Source organism: Larus michahellis, chromosome 2, assembly GCF_964199755.1.
Source record: "Larus michahellis chromosome 2, bLarMic1.1, whole genome shotgun sequence".
Taxonomy (NCBI): domain Eukaryota; kingdom Metazoa; phylum Chordata; class Aves; order Charadriiformes; family Laridae; genus Larus; species Larus michahellis.
In genome coordinates, this window is record NC_133897.1 from 43701885 (window position 1) to 43716352 (window position 14468).

Consider the following 14468-nt stretch of genomic DNA (forward strand, 5'->3'; position numbering starts at 1 on the left):
GAGCCTGTTTCTTCCACCCCTGGGCCGAGGCTGGTTTGTGGATGCAGTTGGTAGCAAGGACAGACCAATTGCCTGGACACCAAGCACCTTGCTGTACAGCTGCCTATGTGCCAGTGCAGCTCTACAGAGCCTAGGGCTCATTCCAGGTGATTCAGTTTGGACCAGTGAGGATACAGACAAGGCATTTACTAAACAGTAGCTGTTTCGGTTTTTTTCTTCTGCAGTCCTCATTCTTTCTCCTAATCATGCATGGTTATTATTTAGATTCACAGTTTTAAAATGCATCTCTACATGTCCAGTGCCAAAAATAGGTCAAAGCACCTATCCCAACATTAGTAAAAAAATTCACAGGGTAAGTGTAGAAGAAAGCTGTCCATGAATGCACATCCTGCAGCCCACTCTGCCTTAACGATGAGGGGGAGAGTAAGGGTAGGGCAGAAAGCCTCAAACGTTAACAAAGCTCGTGGCTGAGAGCAAGATATAAACGTACTACGGAGGATTTCAGCCAGCACTTCCCTTTACGAACAGGGTACACCGAATCTCTGCCCATCTCCCCAGGGGCGCTGGATGTGGAAGTGAAGGGCATTTCTCAATCTCAAACTGTCTAGGGCGTACTGGGTTAAAGCTGACCCCTTTAGTCCCATCAGGAAGCTTTTTAGAAACCAACACTGGTTTCAGAGCATTGGTATAATGCATTTTCAATCGCTGCTCTATGTAAGAAAGGGGCTAAGCATTGCTCCAACTACACTGGCAACCTCTGGTCCTGGTGATGATGGGTGGCACTAATGACTAATAATAAATGGCTACTCTAATTGCTATAAGATTAAGAAAAAGGCTCTTTTTGAACAATTCTATATTCCAGTCTGCTTCTTATTACCTACTCCTATGATTGGAAGATGATTAGCTAGTATTCCCAGGCATTATATTTAACATTAATTTACTCCCAGACTGGCATAACATAATCATAATAAAAATAGATTTATTGGTTTGTTTCTCCTTCTAGCCCAATTAGATAAAGCTCAGAATTTTATAGGATATTGAGGACACCGAAGCAGACGCTGAACAATAACAGCTAATCTCTGTTCATTGTGATGTATCCCAGAACAGCTGCAAATGATGGCCAAGCTCTGTTATCATCCTGGATAGCATGAAAATTAAGGATTTCTTCCAAGTACCTCCTCTGCATTAGAGACCCATTTTCATTTCCTACTTAGTCCTTTTCTCTCATATGATGAAAATCCCATGAATTTCCACAGATGCAGAACAGCTATTCCTCACCCTGCTCTCACTTAGAGGAGAAGACTGTCTGGACTATCCCAACGTGCATTTCAACAGGGCCAAAGAAGACTGAGGTTGCCACAGGTAATTCCAAGTGTTCTTTCATTTTTGCTGCTTATACTGAAACATAGATTTTGAAAATATGGTATATACAATGGTAAAACAATATTAACGGTCAGCCTACAAGCACTTTTGGGGCTATCTATGAAACCATGCTTATAATTATCAAGAAGTCCACAGAGAGCGCAACATGTTGTGTGTTAAATATGGGGACCTCCGTCCCTATAGGAGAAATAATCAAAATGCAATAAACCATGTTAAACTGTGGTGCAGTGTCACACTCTTTCAGCAGCCTTTTTGGCCTTCATGTTGTATAAGACATTACATCACAAAGTATTGCGTCCCAGGCCATACACTTGCCCCAGGCAAGTGTATCACAGAGCTAACGTTTCTCAAATATTCCACCTTCTGTCCAACCACGTGTTTTTTCCTATCGCACCATTTCCTGGTTTCCCATTCCCAAGAAACTGAAATAAATATAGTTTCAGTGACTAAATATCACTAAAATCAGTGCCTGGAAAATTCTCAAGGATGACACCACCCATCTTACAAGCAGTAAAGTACTAAGACATGGCAACTAAAACGTTGTTTTTTAAAGAAAGTGACACATGGTAGTCCTGGGTTTTTTTTGCACTCCTTGCTGCTTTTTGAAGTGTGTTAGACAACTCTAAAAATAGGTATGAGTGTAATTGCCAGGCATTTGTAAAAGAGCCTGTTTGTGAATGCCAAAGAGATTTGAAGGTAGATACATTTTGAAAAAGTTGAGCTGGAATAGTTCCTTTTCGTCCATCCCACGTGCTGCTGGGGGGATGCGAGAGCAGGGCGTGTGTCCGCGCGTGGTGCAGTACAGCCCAGCCAGCAACCTGCAGCAAAAGGGACTGCAAGGTACATAGCCTGCAGAAATGGTGCTGTTTCATAAAATATATGCCGCCTTTTTCAATACAGAATTTTCCTCTGAAATGCAAATGTAGTGGTTTTGTGCATGTGTTCCAATGCTTGCGAAAGCTACCAGTTGCAGATACTAGTATAGACTCTCATAGCTTTCCTGACATCAGTGGAACTAAGATAATTCCTATCACTATCTTAGAACTGTATTTCTCTATTCGTTCCAAAGAAGACAAAGAAAATGTGCAAAGCCCTGCCACCTTCTTTTGCTCCAACATGATCCTGATCTTGACAAGTCACCATGAGGTTCCAGAAAGACAACCGAAATGCTTCCTGAATCTCTCTGTGCCTGCTGTCCCTGTGGACAGGCAGCTCCTGATGACTTAGGGGCAGCAAACACTAGACACACTAGACCCTGGGCAGTAGTGAGAGCCTGGGGTTGTTCACGGTGGCTGTAGGTCATGTAGACACAGCCACTTTAGCTTTAAAATAGCTAGCTTGGGCTCTGCTGACAGCATGGGAGCCAGGACAGCTGTAGTGGAACGTCTACCCAGCAATACTTAGGTAGGTAGCACACGCATATTTGGTAGTAGCCACAAATGATGTAGTTTGAAGGGTTGCATAAATGAGCAGTGAGTAAGCATGGCTTATGAGTGGGTTATTCAGTGTCCTTCGCTACTCTGCTTTTGTTGAGGCTGTGAAACGAATCATGCAACAGCCCCGAGCTATGACTGCTCATTTGCAGTGTGGAGAAGTGGCCACTTAGAGCCCAGACCGGTGATTCCCCAGCAAGTCCTGTTTGGTCACCTGGGACCCAGACCGACTCTGAACAAGCAGTCTTGTGGTGAAGGGCTATATAGCCTATTACCAGTTTCCCAAGTCAACCATTCGTTTGATTCAAAGCCTCTAAATTAAAATTTTCAGTTGCAAGGCTTCTAGCATTACAACTCCCAATATACTTCATTCTCAGTTGTGAAAATGTAGGGAATAAATGGCACAGAAAAAAAAAAGGAGGGAAAATGCATTTCCAGTCAAGTGTATGCAGTATATGATGTTTCTTATATATGTATCGCAACAGTTTTCAAACTCCTCTTTCTTGAAATAATTTTAGGCTTAATTAGTACTTTACAAGGTTTGTTCTTTGAAGATCTGTAATGACCAAAAAATGTTTAGTTTGTTACTGAATTACATCTTTCTTAATCAATAACAATTACATGTACTTAGGTATGAGGCACGTGCTCTCTGTCACACCTCAGAACACCTCACAAAGGAGCACAGCGCGCAATTCATCATTATACCCCGCCATGTCAGATGACTCACATTGTTGTAATTCAATCATCAACGGATATTTAAAACAAAATTCCAGGGAATTTCAATTGTTTACTGTGCTATCTCTGAACATTCTTTTTACCCATTAGTATGTCAGCCAATATCGTAATATGTTTTTTGCCTAATTTAGCAAGGCAATTACCTCAAATTAGGAACTCTCATCTTTTTGTGGAGTTAGTTTTTAAAGGCTAAGACGCCTCGTACGATCTGAATATGGTTTGTAAAATCTGAAAACCTCCACATGCATTTTTGCTTGTCTTTAAGCCTGGCAACAGCTGAGATACTGAATTTTATTAAACTGTCCGAATAAACCATTATTCTTGTACTGCTGGTGTTGTGTGCCAAATAGTAGCCTGAAGCAGAGCTGTTTGGCTCTGTTAAAACCCTGAACTAATAGGTTCATAATGAAAGCAACAATTCAAACTAAACTGTAAGAAGCGTGGAAGCGCCTATGCATCTCTCATAAAAATGAATCTGTTGTTTCACTGCTGTTCTGTGGTAACAGAGGCCACATTTGTACTCACCCTCGAAAGCACGCGCAGTATTTGTGTACACAGCCTCTCCACGAGGAGACTCCTCAGCACATTTGGAAGTGCTGCCCAACCCCTTCTTGCACGTAAACATAAGGAACAAGGAAAAAAGGAAAAGGGTGAAAAAAAACTCCTTGGCTTTAAAGTGAAGCAAGATCTCACTTCGGTTCTGTCTTGAAGGCTTAAATGGAAGAAAATCTCACAGGCCTGTGCCAGCCCTCTGCATCAGGGCAGATGCTATTCCAAAATTCAGTGCAGTTTTGCATGCCCAACAGGGAACAGTGGTATGCTGCTTAAAAAATCTGCTTCTTTGTAGGTCAGATACAGATTCATGTCTTGCCTCAGTGATGACTAACAAGAACTTCAAATTCAGCTCTTTTTTTTTTTTTTCCCCCAGTATAGAGTCCCAGATGAATTAAAAGATTTCTTTCCACCCTGTTCTTTTCTTGAACTATTTTATTTCTAAGATCATGATATTCTGAGCTCATATGTATACAGAGATCTTATCAATCAAATGTTTTCCAGCCCCTCATCTCCCTCAAATTCATTTTTACACTTATTTTCATAATGCTTCTCTATGATCTAGAGAATATTTGTCCTAAAATGGAAAATTGAAGTACAGGTGACTCTTCCCTTACCTGTTCTCCTTGACTTTTGAAACTGATCTGTCCTCAGTTTTAGACAAATAGTGCTATTTCATAAATGTGTTATTGGTATAAATAATGATGTAGTTGCTGTTTTTCTCCTGACACTGTAGCATCCACATATAAGATCTGTTGTTACTGTTCTCACGCTGCATTTCTGTAAGCACAAACAATGCATCAGCACTGGACAATAATTTTGCCAGATCAAGGCTGCGACTTTGCCCTCTGTGGGTTGCCTGTAAGGAGATAATACTGTTGAACTAGACAGAAGGATTTACAGTGAACCTCTTTTTAATTATCATGCGTAACTCTAGAGAGCTTTTCAAAATGATCCCTCTTTGAGTAATTTTAATATGTTTCTAAAAGATTTAAAGTGATATTGGTACAGAGGCAGAACAATATGTATGGCTATTTTTAAATGCTAGTGTAAAACCCCAGGTGCACACCTTTCTCTGCATTCATATTTTATTAATCCGTCCATTTTAATGTCCTCACTTTTCTCTCTCTCTCATTCTTGTCCTCTAACTCCCTGCCCAGCTGCTTCCCAGAGACCATTTTAAAATTAATTCTAATGATTTTAGGCACTTTTGGTATGATTATCATCACAAGATTGTTCTCTTAGTGAACCAAGTCGTTAGCTGGCAGCAGTATTATTTGGGGACTTCGTCTCATTGTTTCCTCCAAGCTGACAAGAGTCAGGCCAAATCCTTGGTCTAATCCTGTTTACTTATTTACAATTTAAATTAATTTAAATGAATATGCCACAGGATAATTGGCTCCCTTAAAACATAATAGCAAAATAAAGAGGGTCTAAGCTCCAGCTGTTTTTCAGAGAGGGAGACAACTTGGATCATCTGGTCCTTCCAGCAACAAACCCTGCAACCAGGCTTATTCTCTGCAACCAGAAAAATCCTGCACCCACGATGAATTTGCTCCGGTCTGTTGGGCTATTACTCCCCTCCAATTAGTGATCAGTTTTGATTAACATTTTCAGATACTCTACTGAGCCTGAAAGAGTTCTTGGCAAACCACTGATTTTAAGTGGAGTTTAATGTTTATTCAGGTTAAACACTGTCCGAATGACAGCCATTAGTGCCTTTGAGCACAACAGTTAACAAGAACTCTAGTCAGAATTTGTGCACTCGACTAGTTAAACAAGAGCAAAAAAAGTCTGATTTTATTGACAGCCAGAAGAAAGGAGGCAATTATGCTTCAAATGTTTCTGCTTCCTTGATCCTTTTCATTTCTTTTGCTTTACAGTTGTTCTTGTGGATCACCCTGTATCTATCGAGAGTCTCTAACTTCAGTTTTGGCAATTTGCCTAAGATCAGTGCCTTGTAACAAAAAATCCCTTAGTGGGCTTCTTTGTGGAAGGTCATTCTTGTCCCGCTTCGTAAAAACCACATCAGTGCTCACGCTTCTCATTTTCCCAGGACCTCTGCTCCCTTCATGGTGCTTGTCCACCCAGGGTGCACTGGCAAAGCTTAATTCAACAGGGGGTTCACATCGGACTGTCTTCCGTGGAATTTTCCTGAAAAGGAGCATGCTGAAGAACCATTATGAGAATCCCAGACTATGTTATGTCAGCTTCTTTTCAGAGCTTAATATATGAGGGGAGAAAATGCACACCTTCTTAGTGTTTCAATCTTGGTCCTCCCTGATGTCCAGTCCTGGACATGAACAGTAATAACAACGGATGTCTGATGTATGTGAAGAGAAGGAAATCTTCACACACAGGAAATATATATATATATATATAGAGAGAGTACTACAGATCATGTAATCTCATCTGTAATACCTGTTAAGGCACCATAATATATTTGTCCATAACATAACATACCTGTTATTACACCATAACATAATTGTCTGGCAAGGCCACTTCATGGAAGATGAAAGTACACTTTTTTAACAAACTGGCTGCAGGAAAAAAAAACAACAGCATTTTATAGACATAACAGCTTTTATATAGCACTTTTCATCTCGTGAGTAAGATTTACTTTGGAAGTAAATTGCATATACCCTGCCATTTTATTTGGGTGGAAACTAAGTGTCTAAGCATTGAGGGATCATTTAACCCATATATTTTGTTCTCCTGGTGTGTCCAAAGTATTGTTAAATGTGTCAGTCAGTGAAAGACTTAAGCACATAGTTACCTTTAAATCCTTTAAAAGACTTGGTGTATAATATTGAGTAGATGTATAATCTACTCCTGCATAAGATCCTGCTGGATCAGAATCTTATGTTAACACCTTCTCTGGGGCACATCATAGTTCTCTTTTTTTTTCTTAATGTAACATACCATGTAAATTTGTGGCAAAATATGCGTGTTCAGTAGATATGCACAATATCGCAATGAATTTGGTTAATGCTTTTCTACATAACAAGAATAGACATGATTAAAACAATTCAACCTCCAATCTAATCAATACATTGATTATTTTGAAAGACTCAAGATAACAGATCCTGGGTACAACGTGAACTCTTCCAGAACAATCAGGTTTTTCTAAGTCCTCACAATATTTTGCACAAAGTAAGAAATAACTTCAATATTCTCTTAACAGTGTCTCAGATGTCTGGAATTAATGTATTTTATGTTACTGTTAGTTGTTGCTGGATTACTTTTTTTAAAATCTCTTTTTCTTCTGTTTCAGGAACATAATAAATCCACCAAAATTTCTCATTTTCTGCCCAGACACCCCGCAAACTGCTTCTGGGTCAGCACTGGTTGCTTCTTATATGTCCCATCATAAACAATGATTCTTCATGCTAACTTTTTTTTCCATCTAGCTATTAAAAATGACAGAAAGAATTATGCAATAGAGGATTTGTTTGGAAAACCTCATTTGCAGTCTGTACATACAGCCAATGAGATGAGCCCATTTCTTAAATAAAGCTGTGGTTTAAGAGAAACCTGTGATAAATCTAAATCGAGAAGAGTATCTTGATGAGCTGAAGCTATAATGTGTCCTTTCCTCCCACCATCCAGCAACAAAAAGCATCCACAGTTTTGCAACGATAAGCATTATGTGAAGCTATACCTACTGTGCTCTTCTAGGCTGCCAGGTGCAAACATTTTGGGGATCTATAATACCATGGTTTATTCATTCTGTTTATGGATAATTTGCACTGTCACACTATTCATTACACTTATTAGTGATTAGTACAACACTCGCATTATATAAGTCTATTACTCAGAGGCAACAAGTCACAGAGATGTACATCTGTGTTGGCACGATACAGGTACATTTGTTTTCTGTCTTGTTTCACCAGTCTCAGTTGGTTTTCTTTCATTCCTTTCCATGACTCTGGGTAAGAGGTTAAAAACAAGTTATTACTAGTTATGTTAGTCTACATAGAGGAACAGCTAATCTATGTTTAATCAGTAATGGTTTTCCACATGGAGCCACTTGTGCCTGGCAACCACGGTAAAACATCATGGCGCCTTTGTGAACTTTTTGCCAGAAAGGGTGTTAAATATCTGCGTTCTCACGCAGGGATGCTGAGCACCCTCACCTGTCACAAAGATGAAACATCTCTTAGCTAAGGGCTGGAAGTCTTCAGATACCTGCTCTGAACAGGGCTTCTCCATGACTATGTCTGGCTGTCCGGCACTCCTGTCCTATCAGTGTAGGCAGGGAGGGACTACGGATGGCGGAAGCTGCGAGGCCAGGTCTCCTACTAAAGGCAGGTACCACCTTCCCACGTCTGCAGGGCAAAGACTTGCAAGCAAATGGCAATATTTAGCGTTGGTGCCTTTTTGGTGGGAGTTGCTTTGCATTTGAATTCTCCATGAGTTTGTCACTCCCTGACCAGTGGTACTGGAGACTGTTTGGTGCGTGTGACTCATGGTGTAACCTGCGTTCCTGTAAGCCCTGGAAAAGTAGAGGCTGTTGTTATATTATGTTCAAGCTTTCCATTTCCTCACAATTTAAGGCCAAGAGAGATCATCAGATTGTCTAGTCTGACGTCCTGCATATTGGTGGCTATTAAATGTTGTACGTGTACCTCAAGCTTGAGACAACTACTTTCATTAGCTCATAGTATTTTAGCCCTTGAGAAACCAAACTGTTATGTGTCTAAAGCAGTACCTGAGATCCCTGCAATACTTGAGAACTGATTAGCCATGACATGCCCAGACAATCACAGAAACAATCCATGCAAAAAAATCCACCATCCTTGCCAATCTGAGCTAGAAAAATCTCTACTGCTCCTGGAGTTGGCTTAATTCAGACCCAAGCATCAGATGTCTAAAATAATTTTCTGCATTGGTTTACTCTCTTCCTGGCTAAATAAATAATACATGCTTCAAGGGAAGGCAAAAACTTCTACTGCAGAATATATGAGGCCAAATATCCTCTGGGAGGAGTGGAGAAGGGATTCTTCCTCTCTGCTGTAGGCAGCCAACTGGAGCTCTCAAGTATGGGATTTGATTATACTCATTACCTTAATGCCAACCTGCAAATGTCTGAGTGGGCAGGGTGTAATTCAAGACATCTAGTTTCAGCCATAATGGAAGAAGTCGCACAGATGCGTCATGCTAATGGATGTAGGGCTAGAGGGATCACCAGGGGATCTAGACTGACATGACCCTCCTTCCCTCCCTGTCTGAGGCTGCTCTGTCCATTAGAAGTTCTCCCAGAAGCCGAAATAAAGCCCATATTTAAGAAAGACAGACAGTTTTTAGGACAAGTTCAAGCAACGGTGAGTGCACCACCTCACTTTGTAAGCTCTTACAGAGTTTAATTACCTTTACTGCTAGGAAATTGCATCTGATTTCAAGGTTGATTACATCTAACCTTAAACTTCCAGTCACTGGATTTAGTTGTGCTTTTGTCAGCAACAGTGAAAAAGCTCACTGCTATCTGTTATCTTTTCCCTGTATCCTCTCAACCTTTTCTTAAGTGGAATATGTCCAGCTCCTTAAGCCTCCCATCTCAAGACTTGTACTTGACTCGCAAAATATTTGGATTTTCTCCAATATTTTCTCATCTTCTTTAAAGCACAGGCACCAGAACGGTGCTTGATATTTTGGAAACACGCAAGGACTGTGCTGAGTCCTTTTCACAGCATTGCACTGAGATCTCATGTTAGGGGTGATTATCTAGGGTAATCGCTTTTTGTCATTCCCTGCGTCTCTTCGCTCGGAGACAGTGTCCATTCCTACAAGCTTTTGGTTCCCAGAGGTATTAATTTGCATTTGACTGTAGTAAAATGAATTTAGTGTGCTGCTTGTTGCACAGTGATCATTTAGCCAAATCAAATCACTGCAGAAGTAATATATCTTCTTTATTTACTGTGCTAAAATACATTGTGTCATATACAAGCCTTTAAAGCGAAGATTTTATCTCATGGCCTGGACTGCTGAAAACAATATAAAATAGTATTAGGTGAAGACTGTTTCTGATTCTGCTGAAAAAGCTCCCCACATTGAACAAAACCTCCCCATTAAAAGACCACATTTTGAAATTTGTCAGAGACACTTCTTAATCCTTGTAATGGGTGACCTGTTAATGCCATGTAATGGAAGACTTGAAATCAAAATGTCATGTAGTATTAAGTCAACTGCCTTGCAGAAATCCAAGTACATCCTATCAATACAGCTGCTTTTCTCATGCAGACCTGTAATCTTTTCTAGAAAACTTCTAAATAACCAAAAATTCCACAACAATTGTGTCTGACAAGACCTAACTTCCACTAACCTGTTTTGACTAGCATTAAATACATTTATTCTCCAGTTCTTTTCCTAATATTTATATATCCCAGAAATGCGTGCTATTTTGTGAGCAGCCCAAACCACCAATTTCAAGTAATGGATGGCACGTAGCAGAAAAATATACTTCCCTACTTATATTTTTCTCTAAATCAGAGCTACGTGGAGTATGAGCTGAACTAGTTGAGCTTATTTACAACCGCTGTTTCTCTTCCAGAGCTAATGAATTATTGACAGTCTAAGGATTTTCTGTTATTTAAAACAGAAACTCTCTTCTATAATACAGTGCAGCTCCTCACTGTGTAGAAAAGGGAGTACGTGTAAAACTAGCGAGGTCTTTCAAAATGACAGAACCTGCCAAATACAAGAAAACAGAAGCTACTGGTACTTCTTGAAGAGATGGTTTAAGGGCCAGTCCTCAAATGCTTGTGAGAGTAGCAGTGCTTAGAAATCAAGATGGTTTCCAGAACTATGCCCATTGCCAGCACAGGGCTTAAGTTAGATTAAGGGACACTAAAGATTTGTGCCAGCCCTCTGCAAAGATGGCTTTTCTCCATTATTAATCTTCATGGGGCAAACCCTCGGCACCTAGAAATGCAGTGGCAGTGCCCATGGGCTAAGAAGAGCATGAAGGCTCTTGGCATCATCAGCCCAGAGAGACAGCAGGAGCAGGTATCCTGTTTAGGAATACAGCTACAGTGGGAACACTATAGTTTGTGTTGCATTTAGTATTCCTGGGATGCAATATTTTGTGCTTTTTGCTGCAGACTAATACTCTGGGCCCTGCGTGTGTCCTCCCTTTGAGTAATCCCAAGCAGAATGTGCTGCCGACACATGTGCTGCACTGTTCTCTACCAAAAAAATCACTCTGTCCCATGAACAGGAGAAATATTCCCTCTAAACTCCTAAGCACGTGCCGCTGAAGGTAAGACCGTTGTGAGATTTAGTTCTTTAACGTATTTACATCTAGAATATGGATTTCACACCATTGTTGGCTATGAAAAGAATTAATCCTCTAGTAAAAGGAATATTAGTTAATGGATAAGGAGAAGGTCACTCAATTTATCTTGGCACTGGAAGAAGCGGTATTCTTTGCTGTTTTTTGTACAAAGTTATGAATATCTGGGAAGCTTAAAGGAATAGATGGCACTGGATGATTCTTCAATTTAGCCATTGAAATATTTTGTTAGTGTTTTATAAATTTTTAAGGATCCAATCCTGTAAAGTCTTACTTGTATGAATAACTCCTACTCAAAAACAGTCTTGCTGAATTATGTAGTGTTCTTTTTGCACTAGAAAAAATAATTTGTGTAATGGCTGGTAGTACTGTTCCCTTAAATATTTATAAACACTTATCGAAATTATTTTATGAGGTAAACCTAAGAACCATATGGTATCACCTATTATTTTATGCTCCCTAATTTTCATAACTATGTGTAGAAGTCAGTAAGTATTAGCAGTTCCTTTCTTATCTGAGAGCAGCCAAATGACCTTCTCCTTATCCTTTAAACTTACCCTCCTTCCTAACACAGGACTAATCCTTTCACTTCTACTTATCATGGAAAATGGACATGTGATGCCAACAAGCTAATAAGCAAATCTGCTAGTGGGTTTGTTCATGGAGCTAAGAAGTTTCTTCCACCTAGAATAATAACATATTCTTTCTACTGCACGCACAGCCAGCTGAGGGAGGGCATGACATCAGCTGTATTTCAGTTCTTAAGAATCTGTGACATTTTTAACAGCAAGTAGCTGTGCATCCCTTCACAGTAATTTTCCCCAGAAAAATTACTTTCTTCTCTTTTTCAAAGATATACTAAACACCCATTAATTTCAACTGAAGTTATAAATGCTTAGCTGTTCTCAGGAGTGAGTCTTTGAATACAAACCTGTAAACCAGCTACTCATGTGCAGCTGGTCAAAAAACTTTTTATAAGCTGCAATTTCAGAAACATAAATAAGTATTTCTATCTTTTGTGAGGTCCTTTTTTCCTAAACACAATCACACTTAAATCAATAGGATGAATAAGATCACGGAAATGCGGAGAGTTATGTTATGCAAGCTAAGATCAGTCTTCCCTTATATTTGATATTTAACTATGCAAATGGGTCATTCCACAAAGTACAACTACAGGTTCAATTTTACAAGGAAATTACTGCATGGGAGACATCCATTTTTACCTAATCAAATAAATTTTTTAAAAATTATTATTATTTTTACTGTTGAGCCAAATGAAAAGCAGATCTGCTAATCTTCTTTCTCATTAAAAAAATATTTAACAGCAGCAAGTCACTCCAAGGAGGTTTGCAATGCTTGTCATAGGAATATTAGTGTTGTGAGTATGAGCAACAAAGTGCATCCATCCTGGGTGCTGTACCCCATTGTCAGATGCCTGTATACTGAACAGTGAAAATATAAACACAAGCTGAATTTGAAGAAATGGCTCCTGCAAATTAGATTTTGGGTTCTCAGCAATGATGACTATTTTTCTACTGCCTTAAACCGAATCTGAGCCAGTTTCAGTTAAAGGAATAAAAGTCACAAAGTCTAAAAATCATTTCCCGTTGCAAATAATGCAGGGCTGGCAGTCCAGCCATGGCTTCTTCTGGTCACTGACTGTGTGACACGATCCAACACATTGTAAACAGGAATGCATGCTCATGTACTAAGGTTTTTATTTTTTAACTGATTCAGTCTTCAAACCTGGGTTGAGTCAGGCACTGTGAGGATGTGTAAGGAACTGATGAAAGTGATTTTTATCAAGTTTCTTCATATTTGCTATTTCCTCTTATACTAATAAGAACGTAAAATGACAGGCATACATAAAAGTGTTCATGAGCCAATTTGCAAATATTCTTAGGAGCAAAAAAGCAAGTTTTGATATAATTCAAAGGCCTGGTATATATATATATATCATATCTTGCTAATTGATCCAGACAGATTACTCAGGGAGGTAAGTATTTACTTGGGTAAAGACTTCCAGGACTGAGGTTTAATGATGGCAAATGGCATTTAGCAGTGTATTAATTGCATGTTTTTCCTTCTTTCCCCCCTCCCCCCCAAAGATCACCTATCTGTGGCCATAGCAGTGGTCCTTCTGACCCAGCAGTTTTTTTTTAACAATGGCCTATACGGAGAACACAGTTTTGTATAGTTAGAGGCAAAAAAAAGCCCTGAGGAAACCCAAACCAATTCATTTTCTGTTCCATGTAGCATCTTAGGCAGCTTTCACCTTAAAGCAAACCAGCTACCAAGCAACGATGAATCTTTCTAAACGCCTTCTACCCGGGTGCTCTCAACTGGAGACAGGCAACAGAATCCTTTGCTGCACAAGGCAAACAGAAAGTTTACTTTGCAGAGCCAGAGCAGAAAAGGGCACAGGAGAGAATGCATGTTTGAGTGAGACAGGCAACCAGCCGGTGATATTCCTTCATGCCTGTATTTTGACAGTCCATGCAACTGCCGCAACACAGTGCATTTCACGGAAGCGTCTCTCAGAGAAGAAAGTCACCCTGGCAAGAACCACGGTAAACCCAAAGCAGGGTTCCACGCAAGACCAGTTCAAAGGGTTGGTTAGATTGGCTGCAGAGCAAGTTCACCTATTGTAGCAGAAACTGTGCAGCAGCAAGTTTGCCAAATCAAGTACTATCTGCTGGCAATAACAGCTTGTCATTCAGACTGGCAAAACAATTAACCTTACTCATGTTTTGCTGGGGAACCTGGAAGGCACTGGGGAGAGAGACGAACGGCACCCTCAGCCCGCGCTCCGTGGTCCGGCGGTGCTGCCGGCAGGCGACCCTACAGCCGGGGCGGGGGTGGGGGGGAGACCCAAAACCAGTCCCGGGGAGGGACGGGCAGCATCACCCCTCCCAGGGGTGGGGGTGGGGGGTGGCAGGGCTCTCCCTCTGCCCCTAGGGCCAGGGGGGGAGACCCAAAACCAGTCCCGGGGAGGGACGGGCAGCATCACCCCTCCCAGGGGTGGGGGTGGGGGGTGGTAGGGCTCTCCCTCTGCCCCTAGGGCCAGGGGGGGA

At 40.6% G+C, this 14468-nt stretch overlaps 1 long non-coding RNA gene across 1 annotated transcript in view; it reads left to right on the forward strand.

Moving 5' to 3' along the window:
* LOC141738266 (uncharacterized) overlaps positions 1-7583 on the forward strand; it is a 72799-nt gene extending 65216 nt beyond the window's left edge. Inside the window, exons 3-4 of the long non-coding RNA XR_012585354.1 lie at positions 1257-1362; positions 7378-7583. This is a non-coding gene — a long non-coding RNA (uncharacterized LOC141738266). The remainder of the gene's footprint in view (positions 1-1256; positions 1363-7377) is intronic.
* Positions 7584-14468: the final 6885 nt, after the last annotated feature.